Genomic DNA, 15,975 nt, shown 5'->3' on the forward strand with positions numbered 1-15,975 from the left:
ACCATTAGGGGGAGGGAGGGGGGAAACATTAGGCTTATAAAATGTATCTTGGGCGATGGCCTAATTCCCATAAAACCAAACTGACCAATACTTAATTTGGGTCGTGTATTTAATACAAAATTGACATTGGCAATTTTGGTGCTTTATTGACATCCTCATAATTGGTAATTAATCCCCGAACAGTTCCATCACCATATGTTAGCTCGAATTATATGCATTCTATACTAAACAGCGTGACGAAGCTGTTTGACTAATAATTATCACAGCTGACGATGGAAATAAAGACGGAATTTGTGATGTGAATGTTTAAATACGTAAGTGATCTCAATGCAACAAATGAATTACTATATAAAACATTTTTAGGCTCTGCTCCTCCCATTTAACAATAAGTAAATTCTTTCAAGTTTACCAAGACGCGAATACCGACCAGTAAAGCCTGCGCTGTATACCCCTCAAAGTCTTGCACCAGAGAGTTATAAAAAATATTAACTTTTGATATAACCTTTGTGCAATGATTAATAAATATGAACCATAGCTGTATCTCCGGCGCACCTTTCTAGCTTTTATTAATTACCATTAACTTAGTCAATTTGGAGTGGCGCTTTCCCATATATCGCCATCGTTATTATCATGATTATTTTGTTGATGCGCTACTGGCCTTTAAAATTGCTACACCACGAAGATGACATGCTACAGACGCGAAATTTAACCGACAGGAAGAAGACGCTGTGATATGGAAATGATTAGCTTTTCAGAGCATCCATACAAGTTTGGTGCCGGGGGCGACACCTACAACGTGCTGACATGAGGAAAGTTTCCAACCGATTTCTCATGCACAAACAGCAGTTGACCGGCGTTGCCTGGTGAAACGTTGTTGTAATGCTTCGTGTCAGGAGGTGAAATACTTACCATCACGTTACCGACTTTGATAAAGGTCGGATTGTAGCCTATCGCGATTGCGGTTCATCGTATCGCGACATTGCTGCTCGCGTTGGTCGAGATCCAATTACTGTTAGCAGAATATGGAATCGGTGGGTTCAGGACGGTAATACGGAACGCCGTGCTAGATTCCAACGGCCTCGTATCACTAACAGTCGAGATGACAGGCATCTTATCCGCATGGCTGTAACGGATCGTGTAGCTACATCTCGATCCCTGAGTCAACAGATGGGGACGTTTGCAAGGCAACAACCATCTGCACGAAGAGTTCGACAACGTTTGCAGCAGCATTGACTATCAGCTCGGAGGCCGTGTCTGCTGTTACCCTTGACGCTGCATCACAGACAGGAGCGCCTGCGATGGTGTACTCAACGACGAATCTGGGTGCACGAATGGCAAAACGTCATTTTTAGGATGACTTCAGGTTCTGTTTACAGCATCATGAAGGTCGCATCCGTGTTTGGCGACATCACGGTGAACGCACAGCGTGTATTCGTCATCGCCATACTGGCGTATCACCCCTACGTGATGATATGGAGTGCCATTGTTACACGTCTCGGTCAGCTCTTGTTTGCATTGACAGCACTTTTTAACAGTGGACGTTGCATTTCAGATGTGTTACGACCCGTGGCTGTACCCTTCATTCGTTCTTACACATCAGCAGGATGATATGTTGCAGGTCCTGTACGGGCCTTTCTGGATACAGAAAATGTTCGACTGCTGCCCTGGCAAGCACATTCTCCAGATCTCTCACCAATTGAAAACTGGCTCCTCACAATACGCCAGTCATTACTCTTGATGTACTGTGGTGTCGTGTTAAAGCTGCATGGGCAGCTGTACGTGTACACGCCATCCAAGCTCTGTTTGACTCAACGACCAGGCGTATCAAAGCCGTTATTACGGCCAGAGGTGGTTCTTCTGGGTACTAATGTCTCAGGATCTATGCACCCAAACTGCGTGAAAATGTAATCACACGTCAGTTCCTGCATAATATATGTATTTGTCCAATGAATACCCGTTTATCAGCTGCTTTCTTCTTGGTGAACACTTTTAATAGCCAGTAGTGCACTATCCTGTTATTTATTACTACTACTGTCACCATCGCCCCCTCCACCGCCACTACCACTACCCTCCTTCCTCTGCTGACATTATCCTCCAACACCTCTATTTCCCTTATTGTGTCCATTGAATTCGTAACATTACATATACTTCACCCGCATCACCATCATTAAAGTACTCATCGTGTTTTTTTTTCCTTGTACTACTACTACTAGTACTATTATTACAGCCACTACTCCCTTGTCTTCTTCCCTTCTCCATATCTTCCTCCAATAAGTTTATTTTCCTCTGTCTATGCACTGAGTTTGGGATGTAACAAACATTTTGGTACAGTTCATTAACGTGAACAAAGAGCATCTTCCTTATGGCCAAAACGCTGCTGTACATTCGTATTTCGTAATCACCTGCCAACAGAGGATATACATCCACATTTACATAGATACTCTGCAAGCCACCGCACTTCGTGTGGCGAATGATACGCTGAATTACTGCAAGTTATTTCCTTTCCTGTTCTACTCGCAAATATAGCGAGGGAGAAACGACTCTCTGTGGTGGTGGTAAGTTCCTGTGTGTTGCGGCGTAACCACAAGTGCTGGAACGAAGATGCGGAACGCAAGACCAGAAAAGGCGGTGAGGAAACGTCGGCCAATGGTGCGCGGTATTGAATCGCGCCCCGCCAGGAGCGCCCACTGCAAGAAGTTGAAACGTCCCCTTAGAAAAATTATAAAAGACTGTACTTAAACTGACACACAATATTTTTCGCGCAACGCAATCTGACTTTCAAAAATCCCTACAAAAGAATGGCCCTGACAAAGAATAACCTATACATTTCATGAATCACTTACCTCACAAAAATCTTCGTTACTCAAACTACTTCAATACAGCATGCTCCAATACTGCCAGCTCAATAAAAGATTCTAACTACTGAAGGCACTATCTACTGATAGACATACTAAGCAACTGAAAGATTTTGATAGAGAACAAACAATGTACTTACCTACTTACCTTAATAGTGATATATATATACTCCTGGAAATTGAAATACGAACACAGTGAATTCATTGTCCCAGGAAGGGGAAACTTTATTGACACATTCTTGGGGTCAGATACATCACATGATCACACTGACAGAACCACAGGCACATAGACACAGGCAACAGAGCATGCACAATGTCGGCACTAGAACAGTGTATATCCACCTTTCGCAGCAATGCAGGCTGCTATTCTCCCATGGAGACGATCGTAGAGATGCTGGATGTAGTCCTGTGGAACGGCTTGCCATGCCATTTCCACCTGGCGCCTCAGTTGGACCAGCGTTCGTGCTGGACGTGCAGACCGCGTGAGACGACGCTTCATCCAGTCCCATACATGCTCAATGGGGGACAGATCCGGAGATCTTGACTTACACCTTCTAGAGCACGTTGGGTGGCACGGGATACATGCGGACGTGCATTGTCCTGTCGGAACAGCAAGTTCCCTTGCCGGTCTAGGAATGGTAGAACGATGGGTTCGATGACGGTTTGGATGTACCGTGCACTATTCAGTGTCCCCTCGACGATCACCAGAGGTGTACGGCCAGTGTAGGAGATCGCTCCCCACACCATGATGCTGGGTGTTGGCCCTGTGTGCCTCGGTCGTATGCAGTCCTGATTGTGGCGCTCACCTGCACGGCGCCAAACACGCATACGACCATTACTGGCACCAAGGCAGAAGCGATTCTCATCGCTGAAGACGACACGTCTCCATTCGTCCCTCCATTCACGCCTGTCGCGACACCACTGGAGGCGGGCTGCACGATGTTGGGGCGTGAGCGGAAGACGGCCTAACGGTGTGCGGGACCGTAGCCCAGCTTCATGGAGACGGTTGCGAATGGTCCTCGCCGATACCCCAGGAGCAACAGTGTCCCTAATTTGCTGGGAAGTGGCGGTGTGGTCCCCTACGGCACTCCGTAGGATCCTACGGTCTTGGCGTGCATCCGTGCGTCGCTGCGGTCCGGTCCCAGGTCGACGGGCACGTGCACCTTCCGCCGACCACTGGCGACAACATCGATGTACTGTGGAGACCTCACGCCCCACGTGTTGAGCTATTCGGCGGTACGTCCACCCGGCCTCCCGCATGCCCACTATACGCCCTCGCTCAAAGTCCGTCAACTGCACATACGGTTCACGTCCACGCTGTTGCGGCATGCTACCAGTGTTAAAGACTGCGATGGAGCTCCGTATGCCACGGCAAACTGGCTGACACTGACGGCGGCGGTGCACAAATGCTGCGCAGCTAGCGCCATTCGACGGCCAACACCGCGGTTCCTGGTGTGTCCGCTGTGCCGTGCGAGTGATTATTGCTTGTTGCTTGTACAGCCCTCTCGCAGTGTCCGGAGCAAGTATGGTGGGTCTGACACACCGGTGTCAATGTGTTCTTTTTTCCATTTCCAGGAGTATATATATATATATATATATATATATATATATATATATATATATATATATATCAGTTCATGACATCCAGTTTTAAAAATTTACTGTCTCTGATGGAGACACGTCCATATCATCCGCTCTCAAAAACTCCGCCATCTCTCTCCCCACATCCACCACTGCTGGCGGCTCACCTCCAACTGCGCAACGCTACGTGCTATTAACAGCCAACTGCCCAACACTACAATAGCAAATTCCAACAATGCAAACCAGCCACAGACTGCACACAGCACAGTCAGTTATTTTCATATAGAGCGCTACATGGCGTTACCAACATAAAAACCTAAACAGCCTACTTACAAAGTGAGTAAAAGCGCCGCTCCTGCCAACCTCGGTCAGACATTAGTGCTCGGATCGCCTCAGCGTACTGACGTTAGTGGAACATATTTGTGGAGTGTGCTACGAGAACAACTACTTATGATCTTTATCTGTTACTTGTCTGGATTTTGACTGTAGCGAAGTCTATTACTGTTTACATGTCACTTTCGACACCGATGTAACTCCAAAGTTAAGTATTATCAAGTTGCTTGTAGAAATAAAACTACTAATGTTACGTTTTTTAATTGTTGTACAGCATTCCGACAACGTAGCACCCTGTAAGCAACGAGTGGGCAAGATCCAACACTAGAGGACCAAAATATTGATGTCGGTCCCTAAGCAACTGTCTGTGTGCCCCCACGTGAGTCCTAGTTTCTCATTTCTCATTTTCGTTGTCGTTACACGTAATGTTAGTTGACAGCAGTAGAATAGTTCGGCAGACAGCTTCAGAATCCCAAAGATGTCTGTAGAATTCCTCGAAAAGAACGTCGCCTTCCCTCCAGGCATTCTCATGTGAGTTCTCAAAGCTCTCCGTAACCAATACGTGTTGTTCGAACCTACCGGTAACAAATCTAGCAGCCCGCCTCTCAATTCCTCCGATGTCTTGCTCTAATCCGACCTTGTTCGGATTGTAAACACTGAAGCAGTGCCCAAGAACAGGTCACATTAACGTACTTTACTAACTTTATTTACGGAAAGACTTCGCGAGACTGCTGCAACGTCATGTAAGAATCTAAAAATATGAATGAGACACTATACATCGAAAACAAGTATAGTCACGGCTGAAAATAAGATGATTTCGTAAGTTCCAGTAAGTTTAGAAAATTACGTAAGACCTTGGCTAATTATAATGTGAGACACATATACCACCATGTGCAGTACATTTTAATATTGTTATAATGTGACTTAGTAAGATGACAGGTCGAGACTACGAAGAAATTTACTAACAGCATGGAAGTTAAGCAGTTATTTAATACAGCATAAAAAAATACTTGATTTCAGGAAAAGTAAAAAAAAAAGCAAGCAGCTCCCCATATCACTAAACCATTGACTTACAAATTTTGCAGTGATCTTAATTGTTGTTACTGAATTAAATCAGTATCACCATGGCAGTATGGTACGATTAGTACTTATAAAACTGAACCAAATAATTGTATATTATATTCAACACAAAACTTATTTCTAGCCATGCAGTTTGGTGCATATTAAATATAACCAGTAACTACTGTATTTATAGGCGATTCTAATTTATCCTAACTAAGGTAATTCCAGTTACAATTATTTATATCAAACTTAACATCAAGCGGAGATTTTTGTTACGTGGGCACTGCTGTGTTCCTTCTTTCTGCAGTTTTACTTACTTGTGCGTCAGTGTATTCAACAATGTATTGACCCACAAAACTCATAGGTTATTTTACACCAAGAATAAAGCTTGATAATATTATCATGAAATCCTACTGCCATACGATTCGAAATATTTTTTAATATTTTGTGGTGACAAGTCAAACAGTATTGAGCAATGTCTCATGTGAGTGGAAATAAACCATGCTCGATAGAAAATAAAGTCCTCTTTTTACCTGTATGCAAAAAGTAATGATATACTAGTAATGGTGCTATGTCTTTATTATTTGAGAGCTCAGTAACAGGTAGTTCTCCTTGCGAACTGCCTTCGCTGACATTAATAAAGTGGGAGACTGCCTTCAATGGAATTTTGGCATGGAAGAGAACATACGTTCTGGAAACATAGCCGCACGTAGCGTACGATACGGCAGGTCATTTGCAGAGCTCCAACGTTAAGCTATCTCTGAGTGTAAACACCGAGGTACACGTGATATCTCTCATTAATATGAACGTGGGGTCCGGCAGGGTTTTATCATCTCACCTGAATGCACGTTTTAAAGAGATACGGTATTTGCGAAGGGGAAATATGTGCTGCTGAGGAAGGCACACGGGCGCACACAATGCACGTAACGTACTGTGTATGTGTACAAATTCGTAATACATTCCACGTGCGCTGATACGAAGAAAATATGTGTATTGTATTCATACGGGGTCTGCGAACAGAGATAAAATTAGTTTTTGGCTTAACATTCTGTAGACGCCGATGGCATTAACAACCGAAATAGCAACCTGGACTGCTTGAAAGTTGATAGGATGTGTGTGTGTGTATGTGTGTGTGTGTGTGTGTGTGTGTGTGTGTGTGTGTGGAGCGAATGGGGCGAAGGGTTAAATGGCAGGAAATACACCGCAGCATTTCGAATCAACCATTGGGGGAATTGCTTCTTCAGGGTGAGGGAAAATGGGGTTGGGGTTGGAACCATGGCTCTAACGAGCATGATTTCGCAGTCTTAACGCTCAATCCTTCTCTCTCCATCTGAGGTTAAGGTGAATTTTGTGAATTTCACAGGAATTAAGGCTGAAAGAAGTAGTATCTTTTCGGTATTGCAAGGCAAATACGGCTGGGTGTACAACACTTATGTGTGGAATTTTATTTCCTCGAAGTAAACTTAAGGAAAATTATTTTCATTAACGAGCTTCTGCATCAGTGACAAAATTTGAGGAGGTTCTGCACAGGACATGTGAAGAGAGAAAAGCATGTAGAACATTAACTAGATGATAGGACATGTATTAAGACGTTAGGAAACAGCCACGACGATAATCTACTAAACGGAGCCTTAAGAGAAAAGTGGTAGGGAAAACAGATTTCGGAATGTAATTTAAGAAATGAGGCCGTTCTGTAAATACTACTCTAAAATAATGAGGTTGACACAGGAGAGGATGTATTTATGGTCAGTAATTACGTTGTAGAAGAAAATAAAAAATGTTACCATAGGCCTCACAATGTTTCGAAGAACGCTAGATACATATGAGTGAGCTTATGTTATCCTACTCTGTCCTTTCAAGTCATCCGGGACGCCATCGAACGAAATATGTAAGTTGTGCATCTAGCTCTCATCAGTCACTGCGAGATATTTGCACTAGAGCTTTCGCTGCCTCGTAAATTCGAGCACAGAAGCTGTCATCAGGACAAAAATACACTAAGCAACACAATTGAAGGACCACTATTTTGACCACGTAATATTTTCCCATTGCGAGTATAAGTTTGAAATTCGGCTCGAGCGTGCCTACAATCTTCCTCTGTAACGATGCTGGAACGTTGGTACCTGCAGTGTCATGCTTGGGCTCGGTGACCCTTCAAACAGTAAGATGTCCTCACATGCGAAAGAAAAACCAGACCTCAGAAGTTCGTGTAAGGTGTAAGCCGAGTTAATGATGTCACATTTGCACGAAATCTCACCACAATACTGCTAAACTCGACGGTGAACATATCAGGCGAGTGGAAGGGCGTTACACGCAGATTTACCCACATTTAACCATTCTTTTCATGCCTTCGCGATGGAGATTAGAACTGCGACCCCCACTATTGAATTATAGCTGTTTTCTTCTGTGTGGCCGAGGAAAACGTTTGAGACACACCGCTGCTCAGAACCCACAAGAAAAAGCCTCAACCAGTGGCATAAGGACGCCTATTAAAGAACACCTTCCCTTGAGGTGTTGATTCCCACACATTCTATGGTTGAAAACGACGGTTTGCACAGTGATGAGCAACAGATCGATTTTTGACAAACACTGACACTGCTGACACCCCACTGAGTAGCCATAGTGGCTTGTAACCTCACTCAACGTAGTCGCATCTCTTTGGAGTGCACTGCGGCTACAATTTTTGCTGTAGTGTACAGTGTGTAACCACAAGCTGAAACGTCGCCTTAGAAAATTTAATGAATTAATGTGCTTAAACTGACACACAATATTTTTAGCGCAACGGAATCTGACTTTCAAAACCCCTACAAAAGAATGGCCCTGACTAACATTAACCTATACGTTTCACAAATCGCTTACCTCACAAAGATCTTGGTTACTCGAACTACTGCAATACAGCGAGCGCCACTACTGCCAGCTAAATAAAAGATTCACAGTACGGAAGGCACTAACTAATGATAGGAATTAGTTAGCAAATGAAAGATTTTAATAGAGAACAAACAATGTATTTACCTTAATATCATCAAAAGTCATGATATATGTAGCAGTTCATGACATCTAGTCTTACAAATTTCAGAACTCCGCCATTTCTCTCCCCACATCCAGCACTGCTGGCGGCTCACCTCCAACTGCGCAACGTTAAGCGCTATTAACATCCAGCTGCCCAACACTACAATGGCAGACAACAATGCAAACTACCCACAGACTGCACACAGTACAGCCAGTGATTTTCATACAGAGCGTTACGTTGCGTTACCAATATAAAAACCTAAACAGCCTACTTACAAAGGGAAAAATCAAAAGCATTCAAACATGATGCGAAGGAACAAAGGGTTCTTAAGCATTGTCAGCCCTCCCGTTTTGCACCCACCTCTGGCGTGATCACTCAGGGGTTCGACATTGACACATACATGAGAAAAATGGCAAGGAGTCCATCTAAGACCCCTCCCTAACTCCCCACCCCTGTTTGGCAATACTGTCTACTGACATGTATGAGGATTTTAAAAGTATACACAGACAGATCCTGTAAGAGAGTCCTGGCTACTAGCTAATAAGCACAGCGAAATAGAGAGGTTGCAAGATGGTTGCCTACCTGTAGGCACCTAGGACTCTCGTCACAGGTTTTCGCTATTCAGTTTACATATTTAAAGAATTCAACTTACGGGGGGCGCGTTTCACTGACGGTTTTGCAAAGCTCGGGGAATGTAGCGGGGCTCTTTGCTATTTTATTAACTCATGTGTGAATGTTGCAGCACACAGAAATCACGGCACAGGTAGGTACAAAATAGGGAGCCTGAAAAAACAAAATCGTCCTTTGCTGCTTTAGATCGGCTCATTTTTCGTCGAATGGTTCTGAACGGTCCATTATAGTTCCACAGCATACACCAGAGGAAAACTTGTGTTCCAAATCGGCCCGATCACATTCAATGGCGTTGCCGACCCACGATGACCTTAGAGAAGTGTTGAAGCGTTCGTGACGTGTTAACATTAGTGTCAAAGATTGTCAAGAACATCATCCTATTGCTCATCTATGTACTGTCGTTTTCGACAGCCAAATTAGTGCGAATCAACACCTCAAGGCAATAGATTGTTCAACTGATGGCATTTATTACACCCCACGAGACCTTTTTGTGTCGATTCTCAGTGGCAGTGTGTCTGAAATTTTTTCCTGGGCCACACTTAAGAAAACCGTATAATTGAAACAGTGGGCGTCGAGGTTCCAATCTCCATCGTGGAGACATCAAAGGAAAGGGTGGTATGTGGGTATGAGGTGGTACAACGATTTTTCATCGTGTTGCACTTCAATTTGGGCGTTGGGCACAATTAGTGCCAGTGTAGTATCATTAACCCACCTAAAACCTCACCTGGACTTCTGAATTCTGGCCTTTTTTTTCGCACATGTGTAAGGTGTCACGCAAATCCAACACCTTCCATGAAAACCCTGACATGATATGCAAATCCTGTAGTATGTCATATAGCTCCGAATAAATCGTGACATTAAATTCACCAAAGTAATACGAGTAACGAGTGAGCAAATGGAATACCACAGACTAACACAAGAATGCCTAAATGCATGTCATACCTTCTCACAGAGAGACCGACGCAGTTCCGAAGGGAGAAACGAGAACAGAACCCGAGAGCAGAACCGTGTTAAGCAAGAAGGCCCTACGATAAAGGTCGGACTGGACACCCACGACGCCAGCTAACCACTAGAGCCACAAAACCCACATGAGACTTTTTCGCGTCTCAGGTACGTCAAGGACCACCCCCAGCCCATGTTAAAAGCTAAAGCCCTCCAGAAAAACAATATAGATCCTACGATAACACAAAAAGGGCCACTACCACCCGCAAGTTTTAGCGTGAGCCTTTTCGCGTGTCTGTTACATTAGGACCATTCCCCAGCCCTTGTTAAAAGATAGAGCCCTCCAGAAGAACAGTATAGATCTTACGATAACGCTAAAAGGACCACACCAGCTGCAGGTTTTAGCGTGAGACTTTTTAGTGTCTCTGTTACGTTGCAAACTTTAAAAACATTGCCCCACCACGAAAAGTACAACGTTTCTCATTGGATAGACAGAATTTTTGTAGGCGGAGCTTAAGGCTAACATTGAGAACCCGATTGGTCAGATGGAAACACAGCCAGATAGTTTTTTTTTAACCAACTTCGGTAAATTGTAGTAAGGAGAAGTTAGAGAGAGTTGCTTCCGAGACAGCGAGGTGAGCGGAGCTGTGCTGCCCGCCGCTGCCCTGACGCTGCCTAAACACCGACAAGGTAATGAACGCACGCGATGCCGCATTTTTGAGCGCATAAAGCTTCACTCAGAACTGCAGAAGTCTCATCTGCTACACCTCCTTTTTTGCTTAATACTAGTGTCGATCGTCAATTAAAGCTCATGGTGTTCACATTTGCCACTTGAAGAACAGATCTGAAACGCGATGATTTTTCTTTTATATAGTTATTGAGAAGCCACATCAGCCACTGTAATTTACGACAAGTTAAATAAGTAATTAAAGATAATTGAGGGTCACTGTAGACCACTTTCATAGTTTTCTCTTTTGTGAAACTTAAATTAAACCTAGATTATAGATGTAATATGGCATAGGTCATCCTTCGATCGATTGTAGAACTTGGAAACCCATTCAGGGAATATTCGTTCACATTTTTGTTGAACGCAGTTGGTTTTTACCATCCTGTATTAAAACATTTCCTTTTATCAATAGTGCAATTTATAAACGATGTATTGTGAGTAGAATAAAATTTCCAATGTAAACTTAACTGTTTTTTTTTTGACGTTATTTTACCAGCTAACTAAAAATAGGAAAACCTTGAACCCCTTCCACTAAATTTAGTTAGTATTAAGATTCTTTAACAGGGAGTGCAGTGGAGCTGACGCTGAAATCATTAAGTATTTGGTTATATCAACGCTAGTCTCACTGAACTCTTCTTAATTCTACATGTCATGTGTGGTCTGGCTTCTCCTTACCAGCAACAGGTCCCAGGTTGAAACTAGTCAATTCCCTAAAACAAAAAAAAAAAACAAAAAACACGCTCAGAGCGGCGTTGCGCGAAAGTGGTAGGGAGACACGATATAGAATAAACAGACACCACCATGAATGTTTAGACATGTCGGCCCCTCCCTTACTGTCTTAAGCGTCACGGAACACGAGGGTGACGCCACAGCGAACCACACTTTCATATCATTACCGTGGATGGCTATAGGCACATTTGAGCCCAATTACAAACTTATATAGGTCACCGTTGAAATAATTACGAGCTTTTGTAAAGGTGATCCTTTGATTATATTGTGCTGTGCAGGTGTTAGATGTTAATTAATGAGTGTCTATTGTTCGACGACTAATGAGTGTACCCGGAGTAACACGTCAACTTGACCGATTGTGCCACTCAATCACAACAGTGTCATTCGTGATAAACATAAACTATGCCCGTGTTTTCGACATTATTAAGGATTTTCCATAGCTGGAAAACTGCAATACTATTTTGTACAAATATAGGGATAGCATATAACGAAATTTTCTTTATTGCACGTATTGCTGTGGTGTACGGGAAGGTGTCGTCGTTGGGTGACTGTGGGAGGATACAAGATGACTTGGATAAGATTTGTGATTGGTGTAAAGAATGGCAGCTAACTCGAAATATAGATAAATGTAAATTAATACAGACGAATAGGAAAAAGAATTCCGTAATGCTTGAATACTCCATTAGTAGTGTAGTTCTTGACACAGTCACGTTGATGAAATATTTGGGCGTAACACTGCAGAGCGATACGAAGTGGGACAAGCATGTAATGGCAGTTGTGGAGAAGGCGGATAGTCGTCTTCAGTTCACTGGTAGAATTAGCCGCACGTGTCAGCACACCACTTCCGAGATTGGGGCCTGTGCACCGACCCCAGATCGAACCCGCCCGGCAGATTAACAAAGAGGGCCAATGTGCTACCCATCCTGGATGTGATTCTAGGTGATTTCCCACATCGACTAAGTTAATACCGGGGTGTTAGCCATGTCCCGCCTGATTCAAAAATGTTTAGAAAACGTTTGCACTCTTTCACGTGAATAACAGTACATACCGACAGTTGGTGCACACGAATTCCATACCGATGGGTAAGGATGTGGCGGCAGGAAGGTCATCCGGCCATCCCTAACACTGAAAATTCCGAATTCGATAATATGTGCGTGTAGGAACGGGATGAACACAAAAGCAAAGGAAGAAGGATAATCAGTTTAGTAGGAAAAATATATACTCTAAGACAAAAAGACAGCGCACCTCAGGAGCACACCCAACAACTTTGCCAAACAAAGCCCAATGGGATAACTGCTTGCATAAGGGTTGCGATGAACCAACGCGTTATTCATTTACTCAATAACCAATTTTTCTAAGCTTTTGATCATTTGTTTGTGCACGTACATCACGTCTACCGATTTCCGACCAATTCGGATAATTCCTTCGCCGTGCTTCGGTTTTTTTTTTGTTCTTTTTCATAGTGTGTATTTTTAATCTGTTGGGGATTTCGGGGTATAAAGTGTGCAATATATAGATTTTAGTGACACCACCTTTGGCAGCTACTATGGCTCTAACACTGCTAGGCATTGAGCAGAATGAGCTGGAACGTCAATCAGGTGCGTTGTTCAGTCTGCCTTAACTGCGTGTCATTGTTCATCACTCATAATGGCAAGTGACTGGTGGCATGCCGGTCTCCCAGCAAATCGTGAACAACTATTTTCAGTGGGTTAGAATTCTGGAAAACTTGGTTCCTAGGGCAACATTTTAAGGCACTTCGTATCGAGATCGTTCAGGACGGAAAGGGCAACGTGAGGATTGGCGATCTCATGTTGAAAGATATCGATACACAGACTTCAAAGATGGGTCACATCGACATTAACTAGTCAGAAACGTAACTGCTGATGGCCAAATATCCGGTTGTGTGAATAAGAGGGGATTGTGCGGTAAATCCAGTGGTACCACCAGTCTAGGTGCATGGCCCGTACAATGACATATTCTGTTACCGTTCATTCTCTTCCGAGAGACCGCGCAGTGATACTTACGTTGCCATGCCATAAGGACAACCAGGACTCGATTGAAAAGACGACGTTACGCCACTGCTGTGAGGAAGTGTTGTCATTACTAGCAACACTATCGGCTCACCTGCCCCTCCTGTTCCGTCAACATAATCTGCAACAACGGTAGCAGTGCTGACACTCTGTGGTACCACAGCCATCGTCACACTGCCCGTGTGAACTCTTCTCTTGCTCATTTCCGAATGGAGGTCGGAAATGTGCCTTAACTATCCTGCACGGGTTTTTTGAGATCCTTCGTTGACTATTGCCTTTCTGAACCCTTGATTCCATATCCCCATTACAGTATTGGGTAAGTAGCAATAACAAGACCAAACAATATTCTGCAGTGTCAATACGCCACAATCTTGCCACTGTCGAATTGCAACGCATTTCTCTGTCTTACATGGTATTCTCAAAAATAACTATGATTCAAATGAGATTTTTGAATGAAAACTGTATTTTCTAAACTTCCCTTATATACACAATGCAGTAGATAATGTTATTACCCCGCCAGGGTAGCCTAGAGCGCTAATGCGCTGCTTTTTGCACTTGGGTAGGCGCGCCGGCCCCGGATCGAATCCGCCCGGCGGATTAACAACGAGAGCCGGTATGTAGGCCATCCTTGATGTGGTTTTTAGGCGGCTTTCCACATCCTGCTAGGTGAAGACCGGGCTGGTCCCCACGTTCCGTCTCAGTTACATGGCTCACAGACCTTTTAACGCGTTCTCACTATTTCATGAGTTTCACTAGACACAGACAGCGGGGTACACTACTTTTGTCCAGGGAGGGGGGGGGGGGGGGCAGTTCGGGGGTGGCGGCAGCAAGGGTATCCGGCTACTCTTTGCAACAAACACTGCCAAATCGGTAATAACACGGCCGACCCCACGCTGACGTGGGACAAAGACAAAGATCCAAAGAATGAAAGACAGAAAGAAAAGTAGTAGGTGACGTTACCCCAAGCAACTTTGTGTGGCTGTGCTGACACGCTGATCTTTTGCACATACAAACATGCAGTACACATGATGGCAATCACAGTTTTGATGTCCGCAGTTCGTGGTCGTGCGGTAACGTTCTCGCTTCTCGCGCCAGGATTCCCGGGTTAGATTCCCGGCGGGGTCAAGGATTTTCTCTGCCTCGTGATGACTGGGTGTTGTGTGATGTCCTTAAGTTAGTTATGTTTAAGTAGTTCTAAGTTCTAGGGGACTGATGACCATAGATGTTAAGTCCCATAGTGCTCAGAGCCATTTGAACCATTTTTTCAGTTTGGATTCGGGCCGTCTTCATATAGCTGTAGATTTAATGGACAGCATTGTATAATTTGGTACACTATACTTTAGTAGAACTACGTGCAGCTTATCGTAGAAGATGAATCTCTTGTTCTGTAAGATAGCGTTAACAATATTAATGTGCCCACTATGTGACTCCCAGCAATGGAGTGTGTTCTACCTAAGAATAGTATACCAAAGAGTAAACGATGGTTTATTGGTTGGTTGTTCAGTATAGTGACTGACTTTAGAATCACCTGAAGGAAAGCTCAAAAGAGACCGCTATAATCAGCTTTCGCCATTTCACAGTTCCTGTTGGTGCTACAGTAATATACGGAGGAATGGAGAAGAAAACATAGAATGTGTTAGATGACCATCAGTCAAGTTTTAGGAAAGATAAAATCACAAGAGAGACAATTCTGACGTTGCGATTGGTAATGGAAGCACGACTAAGGAAAGTCAAGACACGGATTTTTCGACCTGGAAGAAGCGTTCAACATAAAATGGTGCAAAATGATCAAAATTCTGAGAAAAATAAGGGTAATCTATAGGGAGAGAATCAGCAGCTCGTAGTCTTGCGGTAGCGTTCTCACTTCCCGCGCACGGGGTCGCGGATTCGATTCCCGGCGGATCAGGGATTTTCCCTGCGTCGAGATGACTGGCTGGTGTTGTGTCGTCTTCATCATCATTCATCCTCATTATGGTTGGAGGAAGGCAATGGCAAACCACCTCCGCTAGGACCTTGCCTAGAACGGCGGTGCGAGTCTCCCTCATCGTCCCCTACTCTCCTCGGAGTATGGGACCTCAT

Source organism: Schistocerca gregaria, chromosome 5, assembly GCF_023897955.1.
Source record: "Schistocerca gregaria isolate iqSchGreg1 chromosome 5, iqSchGreg1.2, whole genome shotgun sequence".
NCBI classification, from domain to species: domain Eukaryota; kingdom Metazoa; phylum Arthropoda; class Insecta; order Orthoptera; family Acrididae; genus Schistocerca; species Schistocerca gregaria.